This window comes from Pseudorasbora parva, chromosome 16, assembly GCF_024679245.1.
Source record: "Pseudorasbora parva isolate DD20220531a chromosome 16, ASM2467924v1, whole genome shotgun sequence".
Lineage (NCBI taxonomy): Eukaryota > Metazoa > Chordata > Actinopteri > Cypriniformes > Gobionidae > Pseudorasbora > Pseudorasbora parva.
Window position 1 is genome coordinate 35,595,225 of NC_090187.1, and position 12,744 is coordinate 35,607,968.

Below are 12,744 nucleotides of genomic sequence, written 5' to 3' on the forward strand. Positions count from 1 at the left end.
GCAGATTGATTCATGATTCGGATCGCCAATGTCACGTGATTTCAGCAGTTTGCCAGTTTGACACATGATCCGAATCATGATTCATGCCCGTTTAAATCTTTATTTGAGGAACACGGAAGAGACGACAATGCTGAATAAAGTCGTATTTTTGTTATTTTTGGACCAAAATGTATTGTCGACGCTTCAAAAGAGTCTAACTAACCAACTGATGTCACATATAGACTACTTTGATGATGTTTTCATTACCTTCTGGACGTGGGAAAGCCCTCGGACTAAATCTAAAATATCTTAAACTGTGTTCCGAGGATTAACGGAGGTCTTACGGGTGTGGAACGACATTGGGGTGAGTCATTAATGAAAGAAATTTCATTTTTGAGTGAACTAACCCTTTAAGTAAATGCAAGTGATCGCGTCGGCACTTGTATGCCATGCAGTGAGCAAGCTCTGCACACAAACACAGATATGCTTCACAAATTTTTCTACATTAGTGCAAGCGGACTTGAAGAATTGCTACTACTTACATGTTTCAAGTGATGAGCCATATTAGAGGTCGATGAATGATAGGCGAAAGTTTGGATTTCCTGCCGCTAACGATCTGTCCGTCATAGCACGTGTGGTTTTGCTACAATCTATGGAGTTTTTTTCAGACTAATATAATTTTGGTCGACCAAGCCTCTTCTAGTCGACTATTATTGGCAATATATATATTGTTTAGAAATGAGACACTGTAAAGTGTTACCACAGCACTGAACTTCAATTGACTTGGAAAAAAAACAGAGATATTTGTAGAAATATCTTCTTTTTTGTTCCACAGAAGAAAATAACGTAAACCGGTTTGGAATGACATGAGGGTAAGCAGATGATGACTACACGAGTATATTTTTGGTTGAAATGTCTCTTTACAGAGTGTATAATTAGAAAATTAGAGCCATTATTGTACTCTGACTGTACCACTTGTGGTGTTGAGTCAGACGTATCGGGACATGGGATTTGTGATGTCAACTTTTGTTTACAATATGACTAATGTTCATGGAAAGAGTTAATAAAAGTTAGTTTGTCCCCTTGCAGGTTGAAGTAAACGTCAAGTTGTGCCAGGTCCAGAGCAGTTGGACCAGGTGGTCTTCATCTTAGTAGTTGATGCATGCACAGAGAAGACTGATCTTACTGAAAGAGTTTTGCAGAATTAGCTTCAGGTAAGCTTCCATGCACGCTGTCGGCAGTGTTCTGTATTCATTTCAGCTCTTCTTGGTTACCTGTTTCTGGCATAACTCTGGACCTGAGCCAGAGAAAAATCCCTTTAGATCAGTCCGTTTGGCAGCCATCTATAAAACACCACTTATTAGCTATTTTCTATGAAGGTAATAATAGGCATGTTTATATATAATGCTGTTTATTTCATAATTCACTTCAAAAAATCAAATCTAATAACAAGTTATACTATCAGTCTATATCCAGCTATCATGCATTTAGCTTCTTTAGCCAAAATCACGCAAAATATATTATATCCCATTATTGGTATTGCTAATTTAAACTATTAAAAATAGTTTTAAGTAATAAAAATAATGATGAAATGAAAAATGAAAATGAAAAATCCCTAACCCAAAATAAAAAACTATTAAAAACAAAAAAATAAGACATGTTGCCTAACTGAAATAACTTGAAGTTGAGGTACTAAAATGACAAAACCTGAAATAAAAATACAGCTATACACTGTAAAAAAAATTCAGGTCTCCAATTGAAAATGTTCTAGTGACTGATCCCATCTACATGCTGCTATAGGGAAACAAAGAATAATGAAATGCCGTAAATGGTCAAATAATTAGTTCTATGTTGGGTGAAGGTGAATCATTAGTCACATCACTTTCTGCAGTTTTACCATCAATTTGATTATGATTATATTAATAATGTCATATTTTTGTCTATAAGTTATATTTTGAGTAGTTTATTGAAGTTGAATACGGTGCTGAAAATACAAATCGTATTTGGAAGCTGAAATGTTCTTGCACTGCACTACAGGGTAAAGACTGTTGTGATTCTTTAATATGAGAATTGTTCCTTGTATTAACTGTGCAAAATTAGTGTTTTCCTCAGAATATAAAATGTGTGTGAATTTTAGAGCCTGAAAGCAATTACTTGACCAACTCTTTCCGTTCTCCAGAGATTTTTTTAATGAGTTTACTGAAAACCACTCTTTGTAAACTAACACGCACATTGCAGACCACGAACATGCTCCACCAGCTCTATATATAATAAATGACTCTCTCTCCTCGCACCCCCCTCCCCACACACGCACTCACACACACACTCACACACACTCAAACCCTGTCACGGTATGAATAAGCAGTTCTTGGCCTGTGGAGCCAGCAGTGCTGTCAAGCCATTGATGTACAACACTCTGGCCTTTGTTCCCCTGTACACAAACACGGTTGCCACATTAATATTTCACAGGAAATGTACTCTCTGCTCCTGATTTAAAGCCCTTTCTTGTTAACAGCGCTGTTTGCCTCATTCGGCCGTTCTGACGTATGAGGCTTACAGGCCCACATTTGTCGTTTAGGATCATAACATATTTATTTTTCATAGCAAAGTGTTTTGGGTAAGAGATTTAAGAATGAAGTCTCTTTATGGTTATGTCCCGTAAGTACCCTAATTTGCTTGTAATTAGAAATCATTATGCGGTTTGCTCGTAAGATTCATAATTTGTACTCGTTTCGTTATTTGTGAATGCATACGAGCGCGAGTGCTTGTAAATGGCCTGTTTTTCTGTCGGCCGTGTGTCTGTGTTTGTGTTGCGATAAAGTCAGCGTAGTGTGATCATTTGTTATAAAGGGAACGGAAGCACTGTAGAGCCCAATAAAAAAACAAAAAAAACAAGGGATCAATAGATTCTCCCCGCAAGAGTGAAACATAACAGACGCAACTAAAGCCTTTTATGAGAGAAACAATACATTATTCATGGCAAACTCTCTTTTGTTCTGCTTTGTTGTGTCTTATACAGATGGGATTACAGAAGGCTAGATCTTGGAAACATATGAAAGATTAATACGTGAACGGGGACATGGTTTGCTTACGAAAGGACTAAATAATGATTCTTTCACAGTGAGTGGTGGAAGAGCTCCAGAGATGGAGAACTGGGAGCTCACTTTGACTGCAGAATGTGACGGTGAACTGACCTTGATCTGGCAGACACCGCTGAGTCTATATCTGGAACTTAAGACTTTTTTAGTTATCTCTAGATGTGAAAGGTAATCACAGATTGATGGGTTTTTTTAAAGAATTTTTTTTAATGTTTCAGTGGCTTATGTTTACCAGGCCTGAAGTGCAACTGGAGCAGACTGTAACGTAAGATGATCATTGACGGGGTCACATGAGGACTGTTGTCTCTGAGTTTGTCCGCACAGGTCAACCGTTTCCACTCAGTCTAGCCTTTTATAATCATGCCACAACATTCTGTGCACCGTAGCCCTGCTCTATGAATAAATAACAACGTGAGATGTGAAGCGTCCATTTAAAAAGCTTACTGCGGTTCGCTCTTGCTGGTCACCGGGCGTTTGTAAACAGATTGATATCCCATCGACTTCATTAAGGGGCTCTGCTGGAGCGTAATTGGCGTTTCCCGAGGAGCGAGGTTAGCAAATCCTTCCGCTGTCCTTGTCCATCATCAGACTGGCACATTAATTGATATGAATGCGCAGGCACAGATCCATATGCCGCAGAGACGGGCTGATGAGGCGTTGAGTGAACCAAAAAAAAAAACACAGGCCAACTGGGATAAATACAGTCGTTAAAGAATCCCGGCGTAAATGAAAATGAATTGATTTATTTTAATTGATTGAATAAAGCACAACACGTCCGTAATCTTTGCCGAGACGTTCGAAGGAGGACTAAACATTTGTCAGTCTTTATCTATTTTCAATTAGCTGGCTATAATGATTAATTGAGTGCTCAGAGTTATGGATGAGTTAATTAGTGTAGAGAGCTCATCTCATTAGAGCAGAGTGGCATACTCACCACATGCTGCAAATGCTGCTCAGGGTGGCACCGCTCTTTCTATCCGCACGTGTCCACCATTCTTGAGAGCCGCTCATTATTGACATACTGCTGCTAGCCTTCCTCATCATCATAATCATCGTCACCACCAAGGGCACAGAGTGCAATGGCTGAAGTTGAGCTTGTGTTTCTAAATGAATGGAGATAAACATAGATAATGATGCTCCATATAGCCATGTTTACATTATTGTCACATGTATTCTTCCTCATTCTGCTTCAAATGGTGCTTGGTCAAGGGTTATTTTACAGGGTTTTTTTTTCTACTTTTCATTCATTTTTACTAGGGCAGTGTTGTTGTTGTTGTTTTTTTAGTATTATTATATTTCTTTATTTCTTTAGGCTGCCACTAAATGAATGAATGCTAACTTCATTTAAATATATTACGCTGTTTTAAATTTCTCACCAAAGTCTAGTGTTAATGCTATTTAGTGGAATTTCCATGTTTAATATTCACTACCTTTCAAAGTTTTATAGTTTTATGTTTTATAAAATAATATGTTATTTACTCCTGTGATGGCAAAGCTGAATTTTCTATCATTAATCCAGTCTTTAGTATTCCAAAATGCTGATTTTAAGGATTCATGATCACCATATCAGTATCAGCCGATATACGTTCATTTTTAATGTTATATCGTTGTCAGCCTGATAATTAAATTTAGCCGATATATTTAGGCCGATAAATAATGGATTTTTTCTTTCAAGCAAAGACACTTCAGATCCGCATTGTTCGCCATGATGGTTATATCATGGAAATAGGATTGGAATTACTTTAAAAAGGAAAGTACAGTGTGCAGCGAAAGTCTGTTATATAGAATACATAAAATTATATTGAGAATGCACTGTCAGAAAAAAAGGTACATTTCTGTCACGGGGGCGGTACCCTAAGGTACAAAACGGAAAAGGTACTAATATGTACCTTTACGGTACTAATTTGCATACTTAAAGTACTGATATGTACCTTTTACGGTACTAATATGTACCATTTGGGGGTGAGTACGGTACAAAGGTGTACCTTTTCACTTTTGTACCTTAGGGTACCGCCCCAGTGACAGTACTGTACCTTTTTTTCTGAGAGTGTGTTATAATTGTGTGCTTGGGACATGACATTTTTGTAATCTGGCGTTAAAAAATTATATAAAACTTTGGGATTGGCTTTCAACTATAAAGAATTATCGTAATCGGTATTGGCCAAAATGTTCATACCAGTGCATCTCTAGATGATTTGGTGCTCAAAAATGTTCTAGTGACTGATCTTGATAATTCTTATCAACATTGAAAACCAATGCTTAATATTTTTGTGGAAATTGTGATAAATTCATTGATGAATTAAAAAAAATATATATTCAAAATAGATATCTTTTGTAACATTATTAATGTCAATTATTTACTGTCAATTTTTATCAATTTAACATGTCCTTGTTGAATAAAAGTGTTCATTTATTTCAAATACAAAAGTAATTTGAACGGTAGTGTATGTGAGATAGATCAAATTAATTTGAGACCATTAATCATTTATTCATTTCATTTTTTGTTAATGAATTTAGTTTTTTATTAGTTTCAGTTTTTTCCCAGTTATGTTAGTTTTTATTAGATTTTTTTCATTAATTATAAAAGCCATTTTCTACCCTCCCTTCCTAGGGTCCTTTTATTCCCAGTGCTGCGAATGCCTCTGTCCCTGTGACTGCAGTAGTTCTGGAAGCATATGCCCTTTAAATCTTAGACCGCTTTTGCAATTTCTCTTAAAATTATTAAATGGAACCCACACAATGCTCTCAGCTGCCTCAAACCACAAATAACATCACCTATGCGTTTGTGAAGGTTTCATATCTCTCAGGGCCGAGTTGGCATTTAACACACACCTTTATTTAACAGCCGGCCGTGTGCCATTGGCTTTTCTTCTCGTTCTGTACCTCATTCACTTGTTTGTTTTCTAGCGAAGTCACGCTCGAGTGATTCGATATTTGTAAGCAAGTGCGTCGCTTCATTTGAACTGTAATTAAGCTCGATGAGAATGATCTGGCTGAGATGACAGGGAGTGTGAATCGCTGCTCTTTGTCTCCTTTTCCCCGCCCGTCTCAACTCACCTTCGTGTAATTCCCTCCAACTACACAGAGCGCACAGACCACTTCTTAACTCTTTGCTAAGTGTTAATTAAGCACACAAGAGCTCAATAATTGAGATAACATGGCAATTGGATGGCGGATTCCTTTTTATTTTTTAATTATCAAGCCCTCTGGGTGTTACTCCATCTTAATGAAATATGGACAATTTGACAAATCAGTCTCTCCTAACGGCGTTAATGCCTGCTGCATATTCATGGCTTTTTAGAAGTCTAATCAAAGTCGTTGTTGGGCCTCCCGCATGAGCGCTGCATGGATGTGTGAGCGTGTGTGTGTGTTTACGTCTCTCGCCTATGAATGATTCATGCTGTTTAGCTCGCAGTTGCTTGGGTGCATCTGGCTCGGGGAGGTGTGAGTCTGGCCAAATGGAGGGGCCACATGGCAGCTCCAGATGTTCAGCTTTTGTATATGCACAGCTCATCAAAAACAACAACCCGTGCCACCCCTGGGTCTATGCCATCTGGGGAAGAACCTAACTACAGCTTCCCGCCAGCCTGCCGGTGCATTGTGGGGGAGGTTTGCTGCTGCACTTTTGGAGGAACAGCGAGAGCGCTGTCAGACGAATCTCCAAACTCTACTTTTTCATCTTCTCAAAATCGCGGGTCACGGTGCACAACTGATTGGTATCCATAGATACGCATATCCATGTAAAATCCCAAAGCACTCAGGGAGGATATTTCATGGCCTGCCTCTCTTATCTTCCCTTTGATACATTTTTTATCCACCTCGATTGAAGATTCAGCTCTTTCATTTCCTGTGATATGTGTCCTGGCTTTTCCCTCTCAGCAGTGAGGAACAGATAAAGCCCCCAATAACCAATTCAAAACTACAGAGCTCCTCAGCTGCCCTTCTTCCCACCTTAACCCTGGTAATGAATTCATTAAACTTTACAATAGCATCTGCTTGGGGACCAAATGGAGCAACCCCTAATAAATGCTTTATGGATTGATGTGGCTTTCGTAGTCGACTTTTGGTAATGTGAATGGCTGGCAATAAAACTCGATGCATGCCAGGTGATCCACTGAATGCGTGATGACGAGATAGGGTTCACGTTCAAGAGGTGAATGGACCAGACGTGGTGATGGAACTGTTTATGAGTCTGTTGCTACAGAAGTTTTGTGTCATTGTCTGTCTGTCTAATTTGAGCTAATCTAATTTTCATTGGCCTTGCAGCTTGCTAGCACCCGTTAATTGTATAATTACAAATTAGAAATTTTAGGAAAAAGCAGAGAGGGCTGTTCGCTTATCAAAGGATAAAGTGGATACGAAGTGTCTCATTCTGGCTTTAAAGAGGTGGTTCACCCAATAATAAATAATTTACTCTCGTTCAAGTTTTTCCAAAACTGTCTGAATTTCTTTTTTCTCCTGAACACAAACAATATACTTTGAAGAATATGGGCAACCAAACAGTTGATGGACCCCATTGACTTCTATATTATGGAGAGAGAAAAAGTTCAGTACATTTTTGGGTGAATTATCCCTTTAATGGCATCAGTTTACTGGATGTTTTTTGAAAACATTCATTATAAAATTGGTTTTAAAATGTGTTGTGGAAATTAAAAATTAAAATATTGTTTTGATGGACTTAATCAGGGTTTTTCCTGGTTCAGAAATGGTCTTCGGTGGTGGCTGACCAGACATGGTCATCCACCACACACATGCATATACGCGCACACATGCGTACACACACACACACACACCAACAGTAAAAGTACCTACCCGTGTGATCTGTGAGCCCAATACTGACAATAAATGTGAAATAAATGCAATTTTTTTCATTTTGCTGAATTAGATGCTGACCTCATCTAATTTTGATATCTCATGATGTCTTGATGTTTGTTTCTTTAGTTCCTTGTTTTTACACAGTTTGCATGGTTTACCGATTAATTATTTTGGCAAAAATTATTAAAAAGTAGCATTAAAAATGTAATAACAAAAAGTCTAATTCTCTACCATATTCAATTTAATAAAACTATTGGCTATCAACAACTTGTGTTGTTTTGGTAATTTACTACACATTATCAATATAAATGCTAAAAATAAATACATGAAAATACTATGGATTATTAAAACTAATTCTTACTAACCCCTCTTGTTTAATGGGTTAAGCACTCTTGCATTCTCATTTCAGAGGTGTTGCAAGTAGGCTAAATGATTACACACTGATTCCTGAGTTCAGTGTTGGACAGATCAGTTCATTCAAATGAATCGGTTCAAATGAGTCATTAGTTCGCGAATCGGACAAAAGAGGACGTGTTATATGTGAACCCATACGGTTAAAACAATGCCAAAGATTTGTCAACACAGAAAACATTACATAAGGATATTTTTCCATTTATTTGAAAATATGGTTTATGTCAGCTGTGTGTGCAAAACATCTGTCAAAAGAAGTGCGTTTTTTGAGCACAATTCACAAGTGGGCTAATTCAGGAAAAATATTGTGCGAACGCGCCACGCGGAACACGGAGTCAGTCTTCCGACCTTTTACCATTGTGTCAGTTCTGTTGATTTTGATTGATATATGCGAGCGAGAGCTCAGATGGTGATCGTTTTGAAGACAGAGGGTGTGTGCGCGCGGGCTCTCTGCTCGTTTTCTGTCACTCAGTTAACGTGCGCCCTGTCACGTGCATTAGTAATCTACATCAATTTATAAATCACAATAATTCATCAAATAAGGCTTTGGCGGGACAAAAATTTGTTTTGGCGGCCGTCAAAAAAAATTCAATGTAGGAAAAACCCTGCTTAATAAAGAAAAAGATAAAATAATGGTCCTTAAAATACTTTCGGTATACTGAAACAAAAAAATATAATAAGCAATAAAAAATATTTTTACTGCTTGTTCAAATTGCTTAATTAAAATGAGCTAAAGCAACACAATTGCAATACATTTTGTCCAAACTTAATTAGCTTGTGATCAATCCACTTAAATATAAATCAAATTCAAGTTTACTTAATCCGTTTGTGTGGAGATAACATGAATGATTTGTGTTGCATTAACTAAAACTGGGCAGGGCTTGTTAGCTCCCAGCATGCTTTGCAAATGTTATTTTACGTAAATGTGTAAACATGTTATTTTATGTATTTTTGAGCAAGAGGAGAAAGGGGGTTACTTGATTTTAATAGTGTGTAATATTTCATTTTGTTGAAATTATTAGAACAATCAACATTTGCGTGGGTTACCATTGTGGAGAAGAGTGGAGCATTTGATTAGGGTGTGGATTGATACAGCTAATGTTTTAACGGCTTTGTTGAAGGAGCTTTTAATGTGTAGCATTTAAGATGCTAATGTGTGCTATTTATTGCTAGCTAAAAGTTTGTTAACTACCTAGTGCAGTATTATAATTCATTTAATGTGTGCTATTGCTAGATAAAAGTTCGTCAACTAATGCAGTATTATAATTCAGTTATGTTACATTAAAATATATGAAATTGAAGTGGATGAATAAATATGTGAAATTGAATGCTTGAATCATGTTAGGGAGCCATATAAAATTAACTTTGAGACTACTTAATTGGGTCACTTAAAATGTATTCATTCCATGATGTTGAAGTTACATGAACAAATTATATTTGGTTAACTTAATTGATTCGTGTGGCACCGATGTACACAGTTAAATCATGTAAATGCAACACGTTTTTTTCAGTGTAGATGGTTGTCTTTTTAAACATCATTTTTCTCTGCTCCCTTCCTGTTATATGCTTATTTGATATGACCCAAGCTTACTTCTTTGACCTCCCTATTTAGTCTCTTGTACAAGTCATTGATCGGTTTCTTTTCCTTGCAGTCCATACTGATCTATCTGCTGACAAATTGCTAATTCACACTTTGAACGATTGTGGTTACAATGTCAGATAAATTGGCAATGCTATAACAGGTATTCATTATGTTTAGATATCTAGCTATATATTAAGATTAAAGATGAAATAAATAAAAAAAGCTCACATTTCCAAAATAATACAAGATTTTACAATGTCCACTTGTGAAAGATGTACTAAAGTAAAAAAAAACAAAAAAAATTATGCTTGGTACAGTTGCTCAAAAAAATGACTAGACTATAATTGGTACATTTCCACAGTAGCAATTCCCAATTTAATTAACTGAAGATTATTCAGAAGGCATGACATGTCAGCATGGCCAGGGCACAGAAAGAGAAAAAGTGAGCATATGACCTATAAGTGAGATTTTGAAAATTATGTGAGAATTGTAATATATTTATATAATTTTCATGCGAATCCACATATATATATAGTAGAACCTGCTGTTGTAATAAAATGTCATTAAAAGGAATTGGGCGTTTGGTGTATAAAAAATAAGCTGTGTTCTGAATCCACCTAATAAGAATAATAACACTAGACTGCTACCATCAGCTATAGTCTTTATTTGCATTGTTCAGTATATGTTTGTCACAATAACATATTCCATCAGCAATAGCTTTTATACAGTCCCACTGGTGCCCTGTTTTGCATCCAGGCTCAGAGCCACCCGACGCAGAGAGAGGATTATAGAGGAGTTCTATGAGTGAGTCATCACTTTAAACTACAGATGGAATTTACAGTTCAAAAGAGATTATGAATATTAAAGAGGGATTTTTAATGATTGGGTTTTGTTCTAGCAGGCCGCACAGTAAAAGAGCACACACAAACTCAAAGGATTAGATAAACACAAAGCTTCAAGGTCTTTGCCGGGGAGAGAACTGTATTTATTAAATCACCTCTTTGTAATTTCCTTTAAATAATGTATTATTGCTGAGACTAACCGCTCATCACTGAAACATAGTAGAAGCACTGGGGAGTCAGACTGGAGAGATGTGTTCGGGGTTTTGATGGGCATGGGGAAGCACAGATTCTGCTGATCTTTGGTTAGCGTGTGTGTGTGTGTGTGTGTGTATCTGTGCATATATTATCTTGTTTGCGTTGTAAGGACTGGTGCGTTGAATTTTACATTATCCAAATGCTTTTGATGATAATCCCCTACTTGTTTTGTGAATAATTCACTTTATATTAAAGAGAACGGCTTTGAAATTCAAACACACTTTTATAAAGCACTCTAGGGTGGAATAAATGGATGTCAAAATGCAGTCTTACTTTGGTTTAAGTGCTGGCAGAATAAAGGTACATATTTAAGGCAGTTAATAATCAAGACTTTTGAGATATCTATCCAGATGAGAACACGAAAAAAAAACACAGCATATAATTAAACACAGAAAACTCTCTTTTTTAAACCGCTGTCGCCACTGGCACAAGAGAATCAGATGCACTTGTATCCTGTAGCAGTGATGAGAGGATCGGTATGAGCTCATATATCGTCTCTGCTGTAATCATGTTTCTCAGTGAGTCTCACTGGTGGTAATTAATGTGCATTGCCTGCTGAGTAAGACAGTAATAATAGTGGAGAGCCATTATTGTAGCACACCCCCATACTTCACATATGTTTGGAAGCAAATTACTGACCCGGTCGATACCCAGTGGGCACAGGCGTAGATCAATACCTGCTCTCCCAGGGAACAATCTTCAGCTTTAATGACAATACATTGATTTTTAAATAACTGCTCATGTTTCAGAAACGCTAATCACTCCGCTTTCTCAGGGGACTGAGAGTCTGTCTTTTCCATTTCTCCTTTTTCATCTCTGCTTCTTTCTCCCTTTATCTTTTATAAGTGAGGAAGAATTTGTAAGTGTCCTGGATTAAATTTTCCCCAACTGTAAGATTTGTGTATTTTGACCATGCCATGTGTAGTACTGTGATGAACTATTGTATAACATACTCTTATACTGCTAAAAAAAATAATTTAGTAATCAGTGCATACTTGAATGAATTATAAACGAATTTTACTTATGAGGACATCAGTGGGCATGCAAAACCTGCATACCTGAGAACTGATAATTACCACACTGAAATTAAATTAAATTGATCTTGTTAATAATTCATCATAAAAACAATTACAGCATAAATACGATACAATTAATAATACAATTAACTATAAATTATAGCCTTTTTACTATATATGTGACCCTGGACCTCAAAACCAGTACCACAAGCAGTACCATGGATGGCAATACAACAATACATTGTATGGGTCAAAATGATCCATTTTCTTTTATGCCAAAAATCATTAGGATATTAAATAAAGATCATGTTCCATGAAGATATTTTGTAAATTTCCTACCGTAAATATATCACACATATTTTATTAGTAGTGATATGCATTGCTAAGGACTTGTAATAACTTTAAAGTTGATTTTCTCAGTATTGTGATTATTTTTGCACCTTCAGAGTCAAATAGTTATATCTCTGCAAAATATTGTCCTATCCTAACAAACCATAGATCAATGGAAATTGATTTTTTTAGCTGTCAAATTATATTTACATACAAATTTAAAAAATGTGACCCATATGAATACTTTTGTGGTCAAGTTTCACATATGGTACTTACTATGTACCTGTTTGCATAGCAGCTTGATAGAGGTAATACTTCATAGGGAAAGTTAATTGTGTTTAATTGTTTATTTTTTTCTCTAAAATGGAAAATAAAGATGACATTGAAATAACAAACTGAATGTGGTGATGTTTTTT

General features: G+C 36.5%; 1 long non-coding RNA gene across 3 annotated transcripts in view; it reads left to right on the plus strand.

Moving 5' to 3' along the window:
• The first annotated feature begins 212 nt into the window (after positions 1-212).
• The window catches only part of LOC137043953 (uncharacterized), a 97,577-nt gene continuing 85,045 nt past the window's right edge, over positions 213-12,744 (plus strand). For 2 of the 3 annotated variants that reach the window (XR_010898590.1, XR_010898591.1), the window contains exons 1-2: positions 814-851; positions 1,069-1,193. This is a non-coding gene — a long non-coding RNA (uncharacterized lncRNA). Of the gene's footprint in view, positions 344-813; positions 852-1,068; positions 1,194-12,744 lie in introns of those variants that run through there. The other variant, XR_010898589.1, reaches the window with a different exon arrangement.